This window comes from Ambystoma mexicanum, chromosome 1p (assembly GCF_040938575.1).
Source record: "Ambystoma mexicanum isolate Mex_15411 chromosome 1p, UKY_AmexF1_1, whole genome shotgun sequence".
Lineage (NCBI taxonomy): Eukaryota > Metazoa > Chordata > Amphibia > Caudata > Ambystomatidae > Ambystoma > Ambystoma mexicanum.
Genome location: NC_090921.1, coordinates 1199458482 through 1199483473, shown reverse-complemented (window position 1 = coordinate 1199483473; position 24992 = coordinate 1199458482). Strand labels below are relative to the sequence as shown.

At 44.5% G+C, this 24992-nt stretch overlaps 1 protein-coding gene across 3 annotated transcripts in view; it reads left to right on the top strand.

Annotated features, from left to right (window-relative positions):
- The window catches only part of HPN (hepsin), a 780351-nt gene that overhangs the window by 100687 nt on the left and 654672 nt on the right, over positions 1–24992 (top strand). The gene's annotated exons all lie outside the window — the stretch shown is intronic.

Below are 24992 nucleotides of genomic sequence, written 5' to 3'. Positions count from 1 at the left end.
CTAGCAGTTTGGTGAAGAGACTGGAGGTAAAACTGTTACCTACTGGGTCTAGAGAAGAGCAGATTACTTCAGTGTGAAACTCTGTTTGGTTTAAACACAAACTTTTAAATAAGATTCTCCCTTCTACTCATTTACATTTGTGTTCTGTCATAGGCACTGCTTCAGTCATGAGCTCCCTTGACTATTTTAATGGGATTTGCCTCAGGCAACTGATGTTCTAATACATCACCTCCAGGTGTTTCAAAATTCTGCTGCTCGCATAGCTCTCAATGCACCTAGGTTTGCGCATACCCTTCCCTTACTTCGTCAACTACATTGGCTCCCGATCAAAAGTCAAATTGACCTTTAGAACTTATGTATAGTGCATTGTGCTGTTCAATAGAATGGGCCATCTTTTCTTCGACTGAAAATTGCTCTGTACATGCCTTCTAGAGCCCTACATTCATGTTCCCAAATCCGGTTTGAAATTCCAAGGTTTCGTAAAGCTCAAGCTGGGGGACGCAAAGCTGTGGAATTCTCTTCCCTCCCACTTACGAGAAAAATCTGACCTTCTATGTTTCCGCAAAGCTTTAAAGACTTTTTTGTTTTGAGGAACCTTTGGACTAGGTGAAGTTTGCTCAGATGGGTTCTTTTGCAGTCGATTCTCTGGCACCTTGATGCCTTTGGGCGGAGGTTCCCACTTTAAACATCAGGTTACAATACAATACAATGCAATACAATACAATACAATACAATGCAATGCAATATAAGGAAAATACAAATGATTTGCAGATAACCAAATCACAGTGCCAAATGTTATAATCCATGCAGAGCTGAGTGAAGTGCCAGATGAGTATGGGGAGGAAGAGGAAAGGGAGAATGAGAACTTTAAGTTATATCCTGGTGATACTCTGGAATAACAGTTCTAGGTGTCTTTGCATTTGTAGATGGTTCCTTTGTTGTTGTGTTGAAGTTGGGTGTTGTGCACTGCAGTTTCTCCCTCTCTCCCTTTCTCCCCCCTCCTTCTCGCTATGCTCTCACTCTATGGTGCTTTCAATCTCCCTTATCTTCTCTAACTGCTACTCTATCACCTATCCTATCTCTCTTTCGAAGTCTGGAAGGAAAACGTTCAAGAAGGATCTCCTGGTCTCCAATCCAGACCTTCACATCACTAACACCTATGTCAATGCTTCTTCCAGGCAGACTGTCACTGACATCCTCTTTGTTGTTTCCTCTCCAGACTTTCGGATTCCCGATTTGTTCTCTGTGCTCTCCCCTTTCTCTTTCTCACCCACTAATGGTGGCACCCATTGACAAGTACTCTTGGCATATGTTCCTTCCTCTAGGGCCATCATTAATGTCTACCTGAATGGCACTGTGATGGTCGAGGGATCTCAGCCCAACCTCCTCCTTCTGAATAGGCGTCTTCCATCTTTCATCAATGTCCTCCCTTCTCCTTCTCCTGCCTCTCCTCCTTCTGCCACCTCTCAGGCCCCTCTGCCAGCACCGACGGGTGTACCACATTCCTATAACACTCCTTGGAATACCTTCAAAAGTGTCATCCAGCTCCACTTAGCTACCTTCAACTCTCGCTCTGCTGTTAAACACTCCTCTGACATCTACCACCTCCTTGAAGATCTCGACATCCTCACTCTCACCCAGATGTGGTTCATGGCCAGCTCTGTCACGAGTTTCGACACTCTCCTCGTGGAGGGCTACAAGATCCTCTCTAAGCCAAGGCTAAACCTGTTAGGAGTGAGAGGCCCTGATCTTCCCTGAATGAGTCTCTAGTACTGTCATACCGACTCAGTCCTACTCCTCCTTCAAATGCCACATATGCAGGCTTGGTGTCTCTCTTATCCTCTTGCTGGTCATATTCCATAAACCCCATGGTTCGGTCTCCCTCTTCCTCTCAAAGTGGTCTGAGCTCACCTCTTCTCTCCTGGCATCCACCTCCAAGTTCTCCTCCTCAGAGACTTGAATATCCATGTTCAGACCCCTGATGTGCCCTCTGGACTCTTCCTCAACCTCTGTGACTCCCTTTCCCTCACAATTCTTCCATTCGTTCCGATGCACTCAACTGGACAGACCTTGGATGCTCTCATCTCAGCAGACATCCCCATCTCCAACCCTCTCACTACACCCCTCTCCTAGTCTGATCATGCTTTCTTGTCCTCTTACATGGACCTCCTGGGTCCACTGGCTAAGCCCTTTCACTGCTAGTCTACTTCTCCATCAATCGACCAATGAAGCAAGTGTTAGTTGATGCTTTTGCCACCCCCTTCATTCCCCATCCATCTCCTGCCACTGACTCTTACACTGACAAAACCCTTACTAACCTTCATCTCTCTATATCCAACACTCTCGACATCCTTGGACCTGTCATGAGGATCCACATGAAATCTGCATCCAACCACAACGTCTGATATGACTACGACCTGGCCTCTCTGAAAGGTAAGTGCAGAGCTGCTGAGCGGAAGTGGAAGGTTTCGAGCACATCATCTGACAGACTGGCCTGCCGCCTGCTCCAAAATGAATACAGACTAGCCATTCACTCTAAGAAGATGACCTTTATCCAAGCCTACATCTCTAGGGCCACTAACAACATGGCTGAAAATCTGCAAGGTACTCCCCAATCCTACTGCAACCTCCATTTGTCCTGTGCCTTCCTTGGGCCTCTTCACTGCACAGGCTTCTCACTTCATTACTAAAACTCAGGACATTGTGTCCTCACTCTCCTCTACACCACTCTCTTCTCCCTCACCTGCTCTCTGGCCTCCCTTGCCCCCCCTTCCACTTCCATCCTTCTCTCCTCTTTCTCTCTCATATCACCTGATGACGTCTCTAGACAAGTCCGCTCTATGAAAGTCTCATCCAAACAGGTGCTTCACTGCTCCTCCAGAACTATCAAGGACAACATTGTCTCACTTGCTACAGCCTTGGCTGATTTCTGCAATCACGCCTTTTGGTACTGGATCCTTCCCGCTGCTCCTCAAGCACGCCCTTGTGCACCCCCTCCTCAAAAAGCCTTCTGCCAACCCTTCTGTCCGGCTAACTACTGCCCTATCTCCATTACCCCCTTGCTGGGCAAACCTTTGGAGAAGCTGGCCATCTCCCAGCGTATCCACCACAATTAATCTGTTGGTTGTCTCCAGGACCTCCAGTCTGGCTTCAGAGTAGCCAGAGGCGCAGAAACTACACTCCTGAACACCTGTGAAGATGTGTTCTCGTATCTCGATTCAAACTCTCCTTTTTATCTCATCCTTTCTGACCTTTCCTCTTTCTTTGCTCCAGTCAATCTTGCCACCCGTATAAATCAGCTCTGTGATATCCTTGGCATCACGGACTGGCTCTGGACTGGTTGACCTCCTTCCTCTCTGAATGACACTCCCTGGTTCAATTGGGCCCTTTTCTGTCCTCCATCTCACTTTCAACCTGTGGTGTGCCTCAGGCTCAATCCTCTCGCAATGGCTTTTCAACATCTACCTTGCCCCTCTAGCCCATTAGATGTCCGCCTTCTCTCCTAACTTCCATTGTCATTCAGACAGCATGCTGCTCTCAACCAAGCTTCCCTCCACTGCCTCCTCTTCTTCATTTCTAAATCCTGACTGTCTGCTATTCAGGCATGGTGCACTGCTGACGATACTTCCTTTAATATCAGTTGGACTGAGATCCTTCTCAGTGGGACCCCAGCTCCCTCCTTCCTTCTACACCCTGGCCGTCCTCCTTGTACCCACTCCCCTCACCCTCCTGTGAGGCAAAAAACCTTGGTGCCATCTTTGTCTGCACTCTCTTCTTCTCTCCTCACATCACAGACCTTGCCAAGAAGGCCCACTTCAGCAACACCTCCGCAGAGGCATTCTTCCTTTCCCCACCTTCCTCCAGAAATACAATTTCTCCAGCGCTCTGGACCGCTCAAGGCTGGACTATTGCTACAGCCTTTTCCTTAATCTGACTAACTCCTCCCTTCCCCTCCCTTCAAATAATCCAGAATATGACCACAAGAATTCTGCTTGACCTCAATCCCGGGGATCACATCTCTCCAGCCCTAAAATCTCTCCACTGGCTCCCGGTTGCTGCGAGAATCAAGTTCAAGACCCTCTGAATAATCCACAAGGCTTTCTGGGGCATAGGACACCACCACATCCAACTCTCTCTCCCTAAGTACCTTCCTTCTAGAGCCCTTTGGTCTTATAGCTTTAACTCTCTGCAGATCAGACACATTTCCAAGCAGAGAGTGGGGGGCAGATCTCTACCCTCTGCAGGTGCCTCCCTCTGTAATGGCCTCCTTGCCACTCTCAGACTGGAGTAGGATGTCCTTAAATTCCAGAAGCTTCTCAAGACCCTCCTTTTCTCTTCCTCCTTCCCTCTCCCCCTCCCCTGCTAATGTCCCCTCTGCCTGCTTTTGAATGGCTGCCTGGTTCCTTCAGATCCATGGCAGATTCACGGCACCAGGCCCTCCTTGACCAGTCTACCCTTGCACTTGGTGTCCCCTGCGCCCCCCCACGCCTATCACACACTTGCCCTACCAGGATCCATCCCCCTGCACTAGCCTGGCTGAGGCCTGCTCCACATTGAGCCCTCCCGTCCCTCACACTTAGCACATGGACCTTCTTTCCCCTGCACTCTCTGCAATTCCCTGGCACTTGTCCACCTGGCCTGTCCTTGGCACTCGCATAACCCACGGGCCCTTCTGCCCTGACCGGCTCTTCCCCCCTCCTCTCTCCCAGCACTTCTCATGCATGATCCAAATGACACAAGGCCTAGTAGGACCATTTTTGTTTTTCATCTCTGGCCCACTCCCTCCCGGTCCTGTTGCGTCTTGAAACACCTTTTGCTTTAAAGGCACATAATAATTACCCACTAAATGAAATAATACATTGTACATTAAATGGCATAAGCAATCATGGTTCTATGTCATATTTCCACATTTTAAAGGCTGAACACAAAAAAGACAAAAAGGCTGATTTGGTGTGGCCCTTAAAATGCCTGAAATATCCTATTCTGACCCTCCCCTCCTCCCTTGCCCCCCTCCCACCCTAGAAGCCAATCCCCTCCCCAACACCACCCTCTCCTGCCAGCTTTCTATTAAATCTGGGGGATTAACCCACTGAACCTCCCCATATCCTATCCCCGACCGTGCCCAATATACACTCACTCCAAAAACAAGCACACATACACAGCAGTGGTCAAAGTGAGCGGGAGCGGTGGGGACCGGTGCTCCTCTACTTTTTTAAATTACCTTTTACAGCTCCGAAAATGTACCGGAATGGTTTCGTTTTAAAATAAAAGTGTAGGAAGAAGTTGAAACTTGCCCTGAACGTTCCCTTAAACAGCAGGTGCATGTGTTTGGTGGTGTGTATTGTGTGTGAGAGGGGACGTGATGATGGGGTTTGTGGGGAGAGGGTGCTACTTCTTTTCTTACACTTCGACCACTGATACACAGACACACACGGACAAAAACAAAACATTAAATAATTACGTGACGCAACGCTCCTTTCCACTCTTCACTGTGCCGGGAAACCCCTGCGCGCACTCGTGTACGGCAGTCGCGTGACAGTTTAATTTTTTTCCGACTAAATTAAAACAATTATTTTATTTAATACTTGCAATCATTGCAAAACACTCAACTTCCAAAGTCAGTTGAGAAAACAAATACTTGCAAACAACCAGCATTTGAATCAATTCATTACCAGTATGAAATAAGTCAATTAAGTGGTGTGTTCCAGAAGTTAGAATTAGTGGCTTACAAGCAATTTTCTTTCCTGACAGAAAAGGGACAGCTTAATTAACACAATGATCCAATGATTCACCCATATCTTGCATAACAGCATCTGTTATGTATACCAAACCAATCCCTTTAAACTTCATAAAGAAGTAATAGAGGCAGACAAATGTATATGAACAATTGTGTGTCCTTTATTGATACTGAAGTGTGACTTTCTTTACCCAGGATTTTAAAAGAATCATGTAGAGATTCTCTATTCTAGTTACAGAGCAAACCATGTGGTACTACAAAATGCCCTAAAGAATTCTGTCGTCAATTTTTGGCTGCTGTGAGAAAGAGTCATTTCATAGTACAAAAAAGCTCTACTGCTAAACTGTTGAAGTAATGTCAATTAACTCCATATTCATGTAACATAGTATCTGATGCACTTGAGAAATTGTGTCAAAGTTATTCTGGAGTCAAACTGTTTCAATATTTTTTAAATCTTTCAATCCATAATTTGGTTCAGTTGCCTTGTCGGGTCACAAACCAATATTTTGGGATACTCTAGATCCCCTAAATGTGATGTTTTATTTTTTGCTTTCTTCCGTCTTTTTTGTTTACTTTGCTTCATGGCCTTAGGGACATGTACTTCCTCAGCACCCCATTTACTCATTTGCTGCCCAAATAGCACATATGGGTACCAGAGCTGGGGTGCTTTTCAAGTGCCTAATTTTGGTCTGTTGATGATTCCTGTAAACTGGAAGTGTGCTATGGAGTAGGCTGCTGGCATCTGCATTCACCATTGGCTTCACCAAGCTGGTTGTAGTGATTTAACTACATTAGTAGGCACGTGGGGTATTGGGAGGATAGCTCTGGGGCAAAGTGATCGCCTTGGAAGCAAGACAACGCTGAGCAACACAGGTTCTATCTCCGGGTCAAATAACCAATCATATCATACATGGTAATTATTTGGGTACAAATTAATTTGTTTTAGTCCTCCTCATGCCCCTTTTGATTTATGGATTTTATGTGTCTATGGGGATCATGTGATTGGCCAATCATTGCTATTGTGCTGAGGTGGGCCCACAGTGAGCCCAGCTCTGCAAACTCTAGAATGGTTTAAATTGAGGTAGACTAGATTGCCGAACCAAGACATCACGGTCTACACACTCTTTCATTGGACCAGTGTGTTCGTAGGTTTGTAGTGCCAACATGATTAGCTTGCTGTCAGAACCATTGTGTATCCGACAAGTGTCTGATTGGAAGGCTGGCTTAGGCCAGCATCTGAGGGAATATGTTATCAGTGGGAGACCATGCTCATTCTATAGATTCTTACCTGAATTTCTAGGAGGTGTGCTGCAAAGATGGGCTGCTTTTGCTTATGGACTCGTTTGGCCATATTGGCTCAACCATGGGTCCATTGTCCATGTGCCTGATTACATCTAAGCCTTCTGAAACCGATCTTGGCTTTGGGCTCTGTCATGCCCTTCCTACTGTTCTCATTGCTGGCTGGACTGCCTTTTCCATTTTGGGAGCATTTCTTGGTCACTGCTATTCTACCCCCTGCCAACTCCTGGATCAAAAACCTCAAGGTTGGGTCCCAGATCTGGATGAGTGGTGGCTCACTACCACTCCTCTTCAACTACATCTTGCACCATCCTAGGTCAAATCCACACATTACTTCCATTGTGGGAGAGATCTTTGCTGGCTGGCTTCCCCCTTTTACCAATTAGGCTGATTAGTTGGGGTTTTCCTTCTTCCTGGTGCCTTCTCCATAAGTGCTGATGCTATTGCTTGGTGGGTAGCCCTCCTGTATACACAGATTTTTCCTTTTTCCAAGCACTGGTGTACCACATCCCTTTACCAGATCTGTAAAGAAAAAACCTTGTACTTACCGAGTTCTTCTGCTGCACTCATACAACATACTCAATGGCAATGTGAGTACTGCTCCCTGGGTCCAGGGGCCCTCACATATTCTTTGAACACGTCATCAGGATCACCCAGGGTCCTGTAGAAGTGTGTGTGTTCAGGCCGCCTACGCTGTATTACAATTGGCTTGCATATAAATCCTTCTAATTTACTGATGCCTAGTACCTCAAAGCTGCAGCTGGTGCTCTAATTGGTGATAGCCTTCTGGTGTTCCCTCGGGTTGATTTTTTCTTTTGCAACACTTGTGAGGTAGATCAGTTACATGCCTTACTTTACTCTACCACCGTGGCTTGCCTATCATCTTTGTCCTATTGTTTCCCATAAGGAAAACATTGACAAACTTTGGAGCTCCAGCATACTAACTCAAAACAGATACCTACTTGGACTTGGATATTTTTCTTCTATACCCCTTGGGTTCCAGGAGTTCTCTTAAAAGACCAGCGTTGTAAAAGCCTCCAGTGATGTATTAAGGACTTTCATTTTAATATTTCCCCTTGTGTGGTATATGTGTCCTGTGATGTATTAGAGGTTGCAGGGAACAGCTGCTCAAACCATGTATGGGCATAGTTATAACTGGATGTGAGTTGCACTTGCCTATCTGCTTAACAATCAATGTTCCACCACATCGTTTAGCATTATAATCTATAGAGAATATCCCCATGTACGGGAAATACATTAGCTATAGCGATGGGCAGGGCCTGTTCCAAATATGTTTTTATGGGTGGGCAAATGGGGTATGTGTCCCACCTGCTGCCCAACGTGGGGGGTGTCGACTGGCACTGCTTGGTGTGGAGGGGGGTGTGGAACTTCATGGTGTGGGCCAAGTCACGAGGCCAGAAAACATTTTGCGTTCTTTATTTATTTCTGTCATTTACATGATCATTTAGACACTGAAAGGAGCATATGCTTTGTGCCTGCATGCCTCCAGGCACATTTAGCACACACAAAAACAGGCATTGGCAATGTGAATAGTTTGGGCTTTTGTGTAGGCATGGGAAGGGCACTTGCTAGTCACTGAGCAGTGGCATTAACTGCCCATTGATAGTAGCAGATGCAAAGTGGTGCGAGTACCTGTGCATCTAAGAGCAGCACCTGGCAAAGGCCTACTACTTATACACAAGCCAAAGCCGTTGGTTCTGCCAATGGTTGTTTTTAATAGGACTTCACTGAAGGACACCGATAGTGTTTATATATCAAGTGGCTCAAGGCAGACCTGGTTGACTTCTTTATTACACCAGTCGTGTGTTTAGAACTCAAATGAACTCATTAACTCCCAGAAGATTGCATTGATGCCATTTCTCTCTATCTGTACTCTAGTGCAATAGTTTTTGCTCTGCCACCTAATACCCAAACTGATGGGATGACCCATTGCTCCCCCGGCCCACACAAAAAAACATGGCAACCAATCTGTTTGTTGAGTGGACACATGCTGCTCACTGTTGGTGCTAAAGCGGGGACAGCAGCCAGGGACTAGGAAGAAATTAAAACAGTTTGGGCTTTTGTGTAGTCATGGGAAAGGCACTTGCCTGGGCCTGCCACAGTGGTATTAACTGGCTATTTATGGTAGCGGGTGCAAAATGGTGTGAGTGCCTGGATGTCTAATGGCAGTGTCTGTAAATGCTGAATGCTTACACACAAGGCAAAACAGGTGTCTTTGTAAACGCTTGCATTTAACAAGCCTTCAGTGAAGGACAAGCATATTTCTTATACCTCGAGTGGCTGAAGGCAGAATTGGTTAAGACATTTTTATTACACACAGCACGTTTATTACTCCAAATATGTCATTAAATCTCAGACAACTGCTTTGAGAAAATACTAGCAGGTGGCTTTCGGGTGAAAAGTTTGATGGTAAGACTTGATTAAAGTGAGCTAAAAGAGAGCCCATGAGGAGGTGTTTTGGACAGGGAGGGGCAGCAACTTGGTGGATGGCCATAGGGATTAGCATGACCAGGGGCATTCAATTGGCGGGCAGATAACCAAACAACACCTACAAGCTTTATGTCCCTCCTCATATGCCATTTCTCCCTATCTGTACCCTAATGTTATAGTTTTGGCTTATAAGTGATGCTAAAGCACCAACTAATAGTCCGAACTAAAGGTGGTGCTCATGTTGTATGATGGCTACACCCCTCCTTGCATTGAGCCAATCGTTTGTAACTGTTCCCTCTGCCTTCCCTGACTACTGGGTGTGACCATGTGGGCAAAATCAAGTGAGTGAAATTGTGTGAACCTCAGAGCCAAGCAGCATGAGGGTGCACGCTTTGAGAGACAGCAGGACCAGGCTTCTATCCTCATTCCTGACTTGGATCAGATGCTTCCCCTCCTTCTATCGAGGTGGCATACTACAGCAGCTTGTCTGAGATGGCTGCTCTGCCTCTGCCCTCCTTCTGTGCATGGTGTATCAGGTTGCTACCACTGTTAATGTGTGTCCGCCCCACACAACCAGCACTTTCACTTTGCTGCCTACATCATGCCTGCCACAGAATGACAGATAGCTAGAAGCCTGAGGAGTTCATCCTTGAGTCACTCCTCCTCGAGGCTTGAGGCAAGGGGGACGAATGGTCATCCAATTAGGGAAGGTATGTATATTCATCATAAATGCAGGGCCAGCACACATGGGGAGCCAGTCAGAGGGGCAAACTTCCCCAGACCATGCAGTGCAGGGCAGCCTCGAGGGGTGGGTGTTCCTCATGTGTTGTGTTGTAAGTTATCATTTGCATAGCACTTCTGGTGCTTGCGGGTAGGTCCCAGTGATGATGAATTGGGACGTGTGACCAAGTGTCCACATTACTGAGCTTAGCATGCAGACACTTGGATTTAAATTCTAGCTTCAGTAAGAGATCAGCAAGGTCTTATTATGGATCAATCTCGGCATCTCCCAGTGTCTAAAAGTGCAATTATGAGGAATGTGATGTGAAGCTGTAGCCGTCAGCTGCTGTGCTGTTGTGTGCTAATATCCTCTCATCACTTCTAAGATCCTCTATTTTGGCCAGCACAGCCCTAAGGCCAGATTATTATGCATGTGGTAGCGCATGTATGCGGGGGGCTCTGCCACCATCTATAAAATCTGCACCAGAAGGATACAGGAGACAGGCAGTAACGCTTCACAATACATTTCACATTACAATGTATTTGTAATAACCTGCTCAGAGTACAAGAAGCAAGACGACAAGGAGCACCACATGTTCGATCCCCGGGTCCGGGCTTAGAAATCTCTGGGTATTAAGCGTGTTATAAATAACCTATCATATCATATCAAAGGTAAAGGAAACGGGGCACTGAGCTCTGTAACTTTCAGGACACCATTTCTGAACCCAATCAGGGCCTGCTCAGCCTTTCATCCTTTCAAAGGCAGATACAATGTGTACCATTTAGCTGAGCATTGAAACCCCCAATTACTGAAGCACCAGGTTAGTTTGAAGTGCCCAAAATAACATGACTCACAGATTTAAAGAAACTGCTTTTCTGAGGAAGAAATGTGGTCAGCACATTGGGCCAGGGAACCTGAGGAGGTCATCGACAGGTCCTCACTTTAGTGGAAAGTATTTCAGGCATGGCACCCCCCAAGCCCGTGATTCTGCAAGCCACACATTTCTGGGGCTCCTCCATCGACGGGTTCCGTAAATAAGTGTATGTTGTCAGAAAGCAGGTATGTATAGCCCAAGAGGGCAATAGTTCTGCAAGCAGCTGAGTATAGTTTTCGACCAGCATGCTGGAGGAAGGATAGCTCAGGGGCAAGTGTTTGTCTTGGACGCAAGGCAACGAAGAGCAACACAGGTTTGAATCCTGATCCCACGCTTAGAAACCACTCCTGGTATTAAGCACGTTATAAATTAACAATTATAATTATAAGCGCTACATCATGTCTTTGTCTTCTAATTGTTTGTATAGTGCCTTGTACTTCACATAGGCCGGGACATACTGTCTCTGTCAGATACTGGGCCACTGGCACATTTGATTCACAGTTGTTACTGGCGGGGGTAACCTCCCTAGAGCCTATGTCTCCAAGAGAAAACAAAAGCCGGTGACAGATAGGCCATGTCCCCATATATAACATAATATATTATGTTGACTCAATGCACAGTAAATAGGTTTTGGTATGTGTGGAGGCTCTTGGTGAGAATATTGTTTCTGGCAATTATGTGTGTGTCGCACTGTTGGTGGAGGAGCTGTACAAATTAGTATAAAGAAATATACTCTGCAATCTCAATGTTGGCAATCATTTTGAAAAACAAAAAACACTGACATGCTTACTTCTCTGCAAGTGTGTGCTTTGCAGTATGCCTGTTACAGTTCATCTCTGGTTCAAGGCTGGCATCCACACCCCAGTCATTAGCAACTTGTAAATCCCAATCAGCGCCAAGCTAAGTTAATGGCTGACCACAAAGGGAGAGTAATAACAAGTAGGACAAGTGTGATCTATTTCTCTGCATACACTGAGATGTTGCACTGTGGAATGGGCCTCCACCTGGCTACCCAGCAAAGAAGTTGTTGCACTTTTTTTTTAAAGACTTCAACACATAATGATAATGCACAGTGTGCTGATGAGGTGCTGCTACCAAGTTCAGATCAGATCAACTTAACCTCTAAATGCCCAGTTTGTGCATTAACTACAGCACAACCTTTGAGGCAATTCCATCTTTCTTTGGGTGACTATATAAATAAAATGCAATAATCACAGTTGAAATGGATATTGATACGTTTAAGTTCCAACATATTGATGAAGATAGCTCAGTGTGTTAAGCATGTGTTGCAGACATCTGTGTTTGTGTGCTGGGGTTCATATTTGTGTGTATGCATGCTGTTGATTGGAGCACTTACTTTGCTAATTAACAACATACATGCAATAAAAAGAACTACTTTTGTAAACTAAAACAGTGTCATTATGGTGCTGGTCTTGATAGTGGTGGTGCGTGTCTTTCATCACACCAATATTTTTTATAGAAAGAACAGCATTGCAAGATAAATGATAGCTGCTGCATTTCACAATGTCACCCATATACTGGTTTATGCAAAATGTGCAATGGTAAGTGATGTTAGCGTTTCCCAAAGCCCCCTTACAATTTCCCTCTTTATCTGTTCTTTTTTGTACTTTAATTTGTGCTATCTTTGATATGTATCTTTCATACTATGGGTCCCCTTTGATCAATGTACTGTTTTTTTAAAAATATTTTATAATGTACAAAGTGTGAAGAATGGCCATCTGGAAAGGGTGCAAAGCCCTGTTTTATTTTTATTTTTGTTATTACATAAAATGATGCAGGCAATCCCATCTCCAAAAGGGTAATTTGCCAACCAGTTACCCCTTTTTGTGAGCTCCATGACAAAAGCAGAGTGTACTTGTGCCCTGCTGCATCAGAAGCCTGATCCCCAGCGCCTGCTCTGCTCCTCTCGTAGAGCAGATTCAAAGGTCACAAGATGCCCACTTGACAGATACAGTGATAGGCAATTTTCTGCCGCACAGGGGCAGCTTTTAAGATCTCCCCCCCTCTATCAAAACTACGATGATCATGGGTAACCCATGCTTGTGGCAGGGTAAACTCTGAACAAAGATAGGCCTTAGATTAGGAATGGTGCATGGTACTACTTAAAATCATGACTACCACATCCCAATTGATATTGAACATGTTTCAGCTCCTGTGAGTCAGCTCTGCTGTGAAAGGTGATGTGTATTCTTATCAGCCGGGGGAAGACCGGCATCTAGCAGGACAGGATCCTGGAAGACAGGGACTCATCGTAAATCTCTTCGTGAGGGCAGGTAACACTCTCTGACAGAGGCAGCTGTACTGGGCCTTGGCATCAAAGGAGCACACCTATTCAAAAGTAGTAGTCTCACACTATGGTGCTGCATCTCTAAGGGCCTTTATTCTTAGTGGGAAGTGAAGGGGACAGGACCTACGTAGGCAGGAGGGTGTGGTCAATGGAAGTAGACTTCCACCATCTAGTTTCTCTCTGTCTCCCTTTCTCTTTCATGTCCCCTCCACTTCTTCTGGAGCAAAGCACTTTGGGTGTGACATCAGAAGGGCAAAGCCCACTGCGTTCAAGAACAGGGATTGCACCGCTAAGTCAGACTAACTTTATTCCAATCACCTGCAGACTTTAGCCTTTAAAAGAAAGCACCTCCCACCTCATCTTTAGATTCTCTCAGATCCTCTCGGATCGAAGATTCACCCGAGGAGAACTCAATGCACTTTCTTTGAGAAATGTGTGTTTTTCAAAGCCTTCAACCTTAGATGAATAAGGAGCGGTCCATTGCGGAAGGAAGGTCTGCCCCCTACCCACTCCCAAGGCATATCGGTAGTTACCTTTGCTGAGGACTAGAGTGTACCACTCTGCACAGACCCTAGACAGAACCATCCTGTCCTCAAGTTCCCCAGAGCGGGCTTCACAGCAACTGAAGGTTCAGACCAGCTGAAGATCTCTGGTCTACTGAACGGGACTCTTCGTTTTTATTGCACCATGAATGAGTGAAAAAACACCGGCACTGACTTAAGTGCTCCGCCACTAAGTCGAACTATTGCTTGCACTTCGAATCAGCTTGATGTTGCCTCGTGCTCATCTAAGCCTGTCACCTGCTAGGTCCGAATCAACTGCTCCATGCAGGCAACCGAGCCAAATCATTGACTCTGATCAGGGGTTGCAACCATGGCTCAGCCCAGCTAGCCCTTGAACAGCCACCTCATGGAAGTGCACATCAAAGACCCCAAAGTCACCAGTTTGACAACCGCTGCCTGCCGACTTCAACTGCTGGTTCATTACTCATCAACCCGTCCCAGCGGCTATAGCCCGACTCAACTGTGAAGCAATCATGGGACTGCCCAGACCTGCGTCATTGAGAGCACCCTGTTTGCTGCACAGAGCAACCACATTCACCCCTACTTAGCTCCCACCAAGAACTGAATCCATGTACTGTTGACCCTGAACTGCCCCCTTGGGCCACTTGGGCCGTAGAGACTAGTTAGGTCATGATCACACCTGTTTCCATCATCAACATATCCTTTTTGTGGCCGGTAATTCTCCTACCACCCCTGAAACCATGTTCAGAGTTCGAGTTTCTCCTTACATCTTCTCTGGGTGCCTCACCCCAGCCTCCTCCTTTCTCCTCTTTGCCCTTGTTCTCTCATGATGATGTTTCCAGACAAGTCCGATCTATGAGAGTGTCATCTAAGCAGGTGCTCTCCTGCTTTTCCAGAACCATCAAAAACTACATTGGCACCCTTGCTCCAGCCTTGGCCATGTTCTGCAATCACTCTTTTGCAACTGGAACCTTCCCCTCTCTTGTGCACCCCTTCCTGAAGAAGCCTTCTACCGATCCCTCCTCTCTGGCAAACTACCTCCCGATCTCTATCACTCCTTCCGTGGGAAAACTCCTGGAAAATGTGGCCATCTCGCAGCTTACTCTCCATACTGAATCTGTTGGTTGTCTCCATGACCATCAGTCTGGATTTAAAACAGCCAGAAGCACAGAAACTGCTCTCCTGAACACCCATGAAGACCTGCTCTCAAATCCCAACTCTAGCCTTCTTTCTGTCCTCATCTCCTTGATCTTTCCTATACTTTCAACATGGTCAACTATGCCATCCTGATCAATTGTCTCTGTGACAACCTGGGCATCACGGACCAGGCCCTAGCCTGGTTGTCCTCCTTCCTCTCTGATCGACCCTCCCAAGTCCAACTGCGGTCCTTTCTCTCCACCACTTCTCTATCCACATCATATGGTTTTCCGCAGGGCCCTAACTTCTCACCCTGGCTCTTAAAGCATTACTTGGCCCCTTTGGCCCACCTCATCTCTACCTTCTCTCTTAACGTTTAGCGCTATGTGGATGACACTCAGCTCTCCTTCAGGCTCTCCTCAGCCTCCTCTTCTTTTTTGCTCAATCCTGACTGCCTATCTGCGATTCAGGAATGGTGTGCCTCCAACGAGTCTGCCTCAATTCCAGAAAGACTGAGATCCTTCTCATTGGGACCCCTGCTACCACCTACCCTCTTTCACTCTGGTTGCCCTCCCGGGGCCTTCTACCTGCACCTTCCTGCGAGTCAAAAAACCTTGGTGTCATCTTTGACTCCACACTCTCCTTCTTTGCTCACATCATGGACGTCTCTAAGAAGTCCCACTACCAGCTGCTCCTCCTCAGAGGTATTTTTCAATTTTCTCACTTTCCCCAGAAGCTCATTGTCTCCAGAGCCCCGGTTTTCTCTAGGCTGGACTACTGCAACAACCTCTTTCTAAATCTGCCTGCCTCTACTCTTCGCCCCTTTACAACTAATCCAGAACAGGACTGCAAGACTTGTCCTTGGTCTCAACCGCAGGGATCGTATCTCTCCAGCCCTGATATCTCTCCACTGGCTCCTGGTGGCATCAAGGATCAAGTTCAAGACCCTCTGCATTGTCCAAAATGCTTTCCGGGGCCAGGGACCTCACTACATCCAACTCGCTCTTTGTAAGCACTTTCCTTCTCGAGCCTTCCGCTCATCCGCCTCCAACTCTGAGGATCAGACGCTTCTCCAGGCATAGAGTGGGGGCAGTTCTCTCTGGGCTTGTGCCTCCCCCTGGAACAGCCTCCCTGCCTCTCTCAAACTTGAGTAGGACCACCTAATGTTCCACAAGCAACTCAAGACCTTCCTTTCTGCTTCTGCTTTCTCTCTCTCTCTCTCTCTCTCTCTACTTCTGATGTACTGTCTGCTGTGTACGCTGGTTACCTGGCCACCCTCTGAACCTAATAGGCACAGGCTCCTTGATGACAAGTAGCCCCATGCATTGCCTCAGGGCCTACCGTGCACTTAGGGACTGTGTCTGCAACCCTACAGTCCCTTGCCTCCATGCACTACTTAGAGCTTACCATGCACTTAGGGACTGTATCTGGATCCGTACGATCCTTTGCTTCCTTGCACTTACGTAGAGCCGGCCACCCTGGCTCTGCTCACTACACTCCCCACCTCCATACACATGGCACTTCTCCTCTCCCTTCCCCACCACTTGCACGATCTAAATGACACAAGGCCTAGTAGGATTGTTTGTTTTGTCCTCCCTTATCTCCACTGCCTTGTCTTGTCTTGAAACACTTGTGTACAGGCGCGTTGTAAATGACATATCATATCATATCTGTTCTTCCTTCAGGGTGGGATTTTGTACAGTTTTTTCTATTTGTTCTATTACAAGTGGTGTGTTTAATTAAATTATACATATTTGTATAGACCCTTGATTGGACATTTCCTTTATTTTGGACTGTGATCCTGAGTTGTTTGGGTCACTAGTGGTTCACCTTTGCATCCCTCTTAAGAGCATAGCCTTCCCTCGGCCCCTGTTACCACAAACGGCGAAGGAGGAACATCTGTTAACTTTCCTGTTTTACCTTGATGTTTGAAGCCAGATTGGATACTTTTGCTCTGTTAAGCACTGGGTCAGGAATGGTACAGGAAATATAATTTTCTGACATAATGAATGATTTTGCAATATGCAAATCTAGATGGAAATATAAAGTTTAATCTTGGCAGTGTTTCAGGCGCATCATCCTTGGGCAGTAGAAAGCAGATACTCACTAGGTGCTTCTCATATTATTCTTTCTATGATTACTTGAGTTTGACTGGCGTGTGGGCATGAACTGACATGCTAAGTGAATGTTGATGTTTGTTACATGCCTTTTTGTTTTCTCTGCTGTCTAGTCATGTAATGCTTTTCCAAGGGCATGTACTTTGGGCAGATTCATACACAACACAATGGTCAGGTTGAAAAATGATGTTCCTTTATTTCCTTTCAAAATTATTATATTATTCAAAAAACAGTGAACATGTCCATACCACCCGCTTGGAGAAATGGGTCACAGAGATGTACAATATTTATATTTTATTAACAACTAGATCATTCATTTAAAGCCTAGATACGTTCTGTCGAATTTTACTTGATGCATGTAATCCCTTCATTTTGCAAATTGGGAGCGTTGCATGGATTTCCAAGGGAGGGGGGACATGGTTTTCGATGGGTGGCGGTGACATGGGTTTCAGGGGAAGGGGGCAAGGGTGTCTGTGCTCGTGGGGCCCAGAAATTGTTAAGATGGCCCTGGTCTGTCCTATGACATTTTAACTGTTTTTATGCATAGCCTGTTTTCACTGTGCATTGTGACACTTATTGTAACATTTGAAATTTTAATTCCTTATTGTGTAATTCTATAATACAAAGTTTACATTGTGCAGCATAGCTATGCAGTGTATTTTCTCTGTTGGGGTGAACCATACCTTGATACCAGTTCTCTATCTCTCCCCAGTGAAGCAAATAATACTCAGAGATTGCTACCCTAATGTGTAACTTAGTTTATCTTGCAGGTGACACCCTGTTTACCCTTAAGATTGGTGTTAATACACGCCTCATCAAAATGGTGTGGGAAATTATCCTTAAGAGGTACTGTCAACCATCCTTATCTGTGCTGCTTCCAAACTATAAACATATCTTCAGCACCTTACAGTAATACGGTGAACATTTGCTTAAAAAAATATTAAAGGTACCCCGAATTGTGTGCCAAACATGGTATTAAATTGAAGTACATTAATACAAAGACAAATAACTTGCTTTTGATGTGACTATAAGGCACTTTTCAATTGAGTAATGTTCTATAGGATCGCTTCGTATGTGTATTGTTTCACAAACACTGTTTATTGATGCCTAGAAAATCAATCATTCTATACATGTTCTGACAATTGAAACTTAGATGATGAAAAAATAAGAATGAGCAGCTTCCAGTGATCATTGATGTCTACAGGGGCTACATAGCAGATGATGATACCCTCGACTAGGGATAAAGATGCTTTCATTATCTGCTAACCTGGGTAGTGACCTACTTTTATCAGAAAATAAGTGGAAAGTTGGCCGTATACAGATTGTATAAATAATGGGCTAGAGCATATCTTTGCTTTTGCGGAATATATTCCCTGGGAATGATATCCTTAATCTGTAAACCTCACTCGAACCCAGAACACTGATTGGAGTTTGATCAGCATCCCTAATAGAACAATAGGAATGTGCTAACTCACCAAATTCTTCCATTGAAGACACTGAGCCATTCCATCACATTATTATAATGGTTACTTATAAAGAGGGTTTGCCAAATTGCTGTATATACAGTAATTGTTACCCATCCAACATTGCCACTTCTTTTTAAAAACGCATAAAGATGAATGGCTGTGTTGGCTTTGCTGGAATTGGAAATTGTAACTCGTAGAACACACAGATCTCAGCAGTATGTCTTTACCCCACTAATCTATTTAATCAAAGCTTGATAAAACTCTAAAAGAAAAATATTACTTTTTAGTATTCATGGCAAATTACATCAGGTGATACATATTATTCAGAGCATGCTTTATTCTCTTTACGTAATTGAAAAACAGTGTATGCAGGCTCTAAGCACCATTAGAAGCCTGTATTGCATGCGTCTCATTTATTCTGCTCACTGTTTCCAGCTCCTTGGCCAACCAGCAAGCTTGAAACGGAGGCTCTAACTACATGTAAAGGCTGCATTCCAAGAATCCCTTTGTGAAGCATACCCGCTGGGCACAGAGCCTTGAAAAGCTCTGTCACAGCAAGACCAAGGTGAAGCTTCCCATGTTTGCCCATGCAGACGCTCTAATTGCATTTCAGCCCTTGCCATTGGGGTCTATTTTGAGATTGGTCACCTTAGCCCTCATTAGAGGTCCTTGCCTTTGGTTTGGGATAACTTACTTAGGTGCCAGTCAACTGCCATACAACAGAACCCCAAGGCTCTCATTCTGTAGTTGGTTATGAGAGCATATGAATGCTTTGGAAGAATAGGGCTGCTGAATATTGACCTTCGCAGGCCTCTAAAATCTAAAAGAGAAAACGGTTCCCTGAAGCTGCAGCCTGAAACAAGGACGTATGGCCATCTAGATACCTCCTGAGAGCAGGCCTGGAAAAGCAGTCGTGTACTTTTCAAAGAATAAGTGTAACGCTGCCAATGATTTGACGCAGTTACACCTTCATAAATCATTGCATTTAACAGATCCGACGTTGCCCTTGGCCATTTTTGAGTCATTGTTCTTTGGCTTCTTTTGCATGGGGCAGTGTTACGTTACAGCGTGGGCGACTCATCGTGAGTAACTTGCTACTTACAAACCTGCATTTCCTGGGGCACAAATGATTTATGATAATGAGGTAACTTTAACACTGAGCGCAATCACAGGGTGCAACACCTGCACAAAGGTGACAGGAGTGAAAACATAAAGGCCGCTGCTTCTGGCATTAAGCGTGCGACTCACTCCGCAAATATGCAGGTGTTAAGATGACATCACTGTTAGTAATAATTTGAGCATGAGCATGGGCTATTAATGTGTTTGACGCTGGCCCCTGTCAATATTTATGAGGTATTCACGGACATCAATCAGCCGATGCAGGAAAGCTTTTATTAGGTTTCAACAGCACCGGCGCCCCGCTCTGAGACCGCCTGCAACCACGGCTCACTCTCTCCTCAACCGCCCCTTTCATACACAAACATTGTAAGACGACGCAGGCGGGGAGCCAACATTCTAGACAGAATACAGAATACTACACCCCCCCCTTTCAATATTATGCAATATTATGCATATACATTCCAAAACATTGTAAGATATAACCATGGAAATACACATATTAAAAGGATCTTAAAACATATAAAATTGACAATTCTGAATAAAGAAAAACAAAAATGACACATAAAATTTAACTTTGCATGACATAATCCCTGGACCAACATGGCAATCTCCTTTCTCTTGAACTGCGCACAAATATGCGTCCAGAAGCATCATTACTTTGTCTCATGTTTACTTCCGCACCTTGTCTGACTAAATCCCTATTAACATTCTCTGCACCATACTGAACATAACCATCTCCAAACAATTCATTATCTCCAAACAAATCAGTCACTCTTCTTCCTTTATCAAATTGTCTACCTTTCTCAGGTTTACTTTCCCATCTCCATTTACTGACCCTATCCAAATTCCATACCGCTCTGCCAGTGACTCTAATTGCTCTCCCGAACACTTGTATGACCTTAACTGGACTACTATATTTAGAGTCACCTTTCCTCACATTGCGTCCAATCTTAATTCGCACATAATATCCTGGTACAATTCTCAACTTGGGCTCTTTAATAAACCTACTATTCTTAATTTTATGTTTAACCAAACTTTGTCCTTCACCATGTACAACTCTCCTACTATTAACCCATTCTGGATTAAGCAAAGTATTGGGAGCTCTCCCCCTCATTAATTCAAAAGGAGAAATATCCATTCCTCTCTTAGCAGACATCCTACTACACCACACCCTCTCCTTGAGAACCTCGTCCACAGACAAATTATTACTTAAAGCCAACTCCACGGCTTCTACTATTACGCGGTTGCACCTCTCCACTAATCCATTAGTTTGGGGATGGTATAAAGCTGAAAATCTCCACTCAATTCCTGATCTCTTAGCAAACTCTCTTACTTCTTTACTTTTGAATTGAACTCCATTGTCACTCATTATTATTTTGGGAAATCCTTCCCTTCTGCAAATCTGCATTATGAATTTCATAATCTCGTGACTATCAACTCTACTCACTGCTTTTACTTCAAGCCACCCTGAATAGTAATCAACCAAGACTATTAAGAAATTCTTCTCACAAATCAACTTTGGATATGGCCCAACGATATCAATCCCTACCATTTCCCATGGTGCTTCACCCTTATAGATGTTAATAGGCTCAGACTTGACAATTCTACAACTCTTGTCACTGTTCTGACATGGCCAGCAATTTCTAACCGCTCTCTCTATCATCAGATCCATACCTGGCCACCAGTATTCCAATCTCACATTGTTCTTTGTGCCTGTAATGCCAGGATGACCCTGGTGTGCCTTTTCAATAAGTTCATCATATAACTTACGTGGGGGAATTAGTTTGTCCCCCCTCACTAGAAATCCATCCTCTATTGACAATTCATTCCTCACCTCCCAAAATCTCAAACATGCTTCGCTAACTGCTTTCTTTTCCGACCATCCAGATTTCGTGTATTCATTGATTTGTAACAGTTCAATATCTTTGCCCAGGTCCTCAAACCAGGTATCCCTGGACGTAACCTCAAACACAACAGCCACCATCTCATCATCCATCTCCACCATAGTCTGCCTATTTCCCAACGGTAATCTAGATAGAAAATCAGCAACAACATTCCTTTTTCCAGGCAAGTACTTCACTACAAAATTATAATCTTTCAGTTTAAGACTAAGGGCCTCATTACACGGTAGGCGGTAAGGGTTTACGGTAAATCCTTACCGCCTTACTACGAGGTCCCTTTGCGGGTTGGGGAATTTAACGCTTGCTTTTTGCAGGCATTAAAAACCAACCCGCAAAGGGACCAGTGGAGCTAATTACGGTACTGCAATTTGCGGTACCGTAATTAGCGCCTTCCCCATTCCCATAGAGTCCTATGGGGCAAAAATGGGAATGGGGAAGGGCAATGGTGGAAGGGGGAATTACCGCCCCACCAACCTTGGAATAGGGCGGTAATTCCCCTTTCCACCAAGGCGGTGCCGGTATTTTACTGGCATGAACCATGGCGCTAATAGCGCCATTGGTTTACCGCCTACCGTGTAATGAGGCCCTAAGTCTTGCTAATCTCGGCGAGGCTTTGCACATTCCTTTGACCGTAAGGACTTCAATCAATGGCTTATGGTTCGCCTGAATCACAAATTTTGTTCCCCATAAATATTTCCTGAAATAATTCACCGCCCAAGAACAAGCCAGCAATTCCTTTTCAATTACTGAATATCTACTCTCTGCATCTGAAATGGCTCTTGAAGCATGACTGATTATTCTCTCATTGACATCTTCATCTATCTGTGATAAAACTGCTCCCAAACCATTCCCACTGGCATCCACTGTGATTTTAGTCATCCTACCAAACTCATACCCTCCCAACTCCAATGAGTTACATATTTCTGTTTTTATGCAAACTACCGCCTTATCGCAATCATCACCCCATACAAACCTAGCATCATTTTTCAACAATTTTCTCAAAGGCTCTGTGACACTCGCAAAGTTTTTAACAAAACTATTATAATACTCACATAACCCCAAAAATGATCTCAACTCATCTTTGTTCCTAGGATTAGGAGATTCCTTAATTGCTTCCATGGCATCCCTTTTTGGTTTGTACCCTTTGCCATTTACAGTATGTCCTAAATATTCTACTTCATCGACTCCAATTTTACACTTGCTCTGCTCAATTTTTAAACTAACATCTTCTAATCTTTTCAACACATTTTTCAACCGGTTATCAAGTTCCTCAATTCCTTTTCCAAACACAATAATATCATCTTCATATACAAAGATCCCACTTAAACCTTTAAGAACATGCATCATAACCCTTTGAAATACAGCTGCCGCAGAGCTAAACCAAACGGCATGTGTTTATACCTATAAAGACCATGTGGTGTAATAAAAGCTGTAATGTCTCTGCAATCTTCAGTAAGTGAAATTTGATGATAGGCTTTTGAGAGATTCAACGTAGAAAACACATCCGCATTACCAATACAATTCAACATTTCAGAAATAATGGGAAGGGGAAATATATCAGTTATTATGTTCTTGTTGACATCCCTCAAGTCCACGCAAATCCTGAGTTTGCCATTTTTCTTTAGTCCCACAACAATGGGGCTCACCCATTCAGAAGACTTATGACACCTTCAGATTCCAACAATGTCAACTCCTGCTCAACTTTGTCAGCAATGGCAAATGGAACCGGTCTAGACTTCGTGTGTCTAACTGGTACAGCTCCTTTCTTGAGGCGAATTCTGTGCGCAAAATCCTTTAATAAGCCCAACTCTGACTTAACTTCATTTTTCTCCGCTGACACTTCCTTTCTCAGTTGTTGACTACTATTGACCAACAGAATCTGTTCTTCCGTACGTGGATCTAACCTGATTCTCAAACCAGCTTGTTCTCTCCATCCTATGATGTTCACACCTTTTTCTGCCACATAAACTTTAACCTTGGCTCGTCTGTCTTTAAATTGGATGATACAAGAAAACCACCTAATCATTTTGATCTTTGACCCTTCAAATCCACCCGGATTTCTAATGTCTGGTGAATTCAACTCGATTTTGAGACCACATGTTATAAGGTTCTGCCATGTTTTCTTAGTAATAATTGTCCATCGTGAACAACTACCCACCTTCACTCTAAGCTTCCAATTATCTAGAACCACCTCGCAACTTGGGCACTTAAATTCTCCTTCCGGAGGTTCATGTATGAAGAACACCCTTTCTTCTTCTGACTCTTCCTCTTCATCCACGATGACAGAAACTTTTTTTTTTCTACATACAACTGCAAAGTGGCCTTTTATGCCACAATTTCCACATTTCTGTCCCAGTGCCGGACACTGTTTTGCATTCGCATAATGACCAATTCTGCCACAGTTATAACACCTGTTTCCATCTCTTGATTGGGCATTCTGAAATCTTTGATCATATTGTGTACGAGGTTCATTCTTTGTCCAATTTCTTCCTTGAACTTGAACTTCCTCTGTACTCTGGATTTTTTGCTTTATTGTTCTTTCCTGGAGTGGCTTCAGCCTTGTCTTTAGATCGCAGTGCATTAAACTGGCCTTGTTCCTCTTGTTCCTGTACTACCTTAGTTGTGTGTCGTTGCATGCTCTGTACAGCTTATTCTTTCTTGTCCTTCATCTCCTTGGAGCATAATTGACTATGCTCCACCCGCTTAGCAATGGCTATAGTCTCCGGTAATGATGGATTGCCAACCATCCACAGCCTGTCTTGAACTATGTTATCCTTTGAGTGAATAATTATCTGATCTCATATTAATTCATCAAAGGTGATGCCGTTGCCAAATTGACAGGTCTGTGATAAGACCCTTAATGCTGAAACATATTCCTCAATACTCTCATTTTATTTTTGCACTCTGGTGTAAAACCTATATCTATTTACAGCCACATTAGTTTCTGGAGCATAGTACTTGTCCAATTGTCTTATGGCCCTGTCATGTTCGTCAGCATCTCCAGCTTAATCTCTCGTCAATTCCGGAAGTTCTCTAAACTTCCTTTGACCTTCTAATCCAAGGGCATGCAACAAAAATAGCTTCTTCTTCCGGGATGTGAGTTCTTCATGTTCCACAGCTTGAATATAGTTTAACCAAAACTCCTTCCATTCTGACCAGACAACTGCTGGTTGCCCTAGAGTCGGCAAAAAACTTGCAGGAGGTTGAATACTTATGCCCTGCATTTTTGCAACCCAAGAGGCCTCTCCACTGTTGTGCAAGTGAGGAGATGTAGAGTTACTTTGACACTGTCTTGCGGTCGTTGAGTAATTCAGAACCAAATTGGCATCTGAGCATAA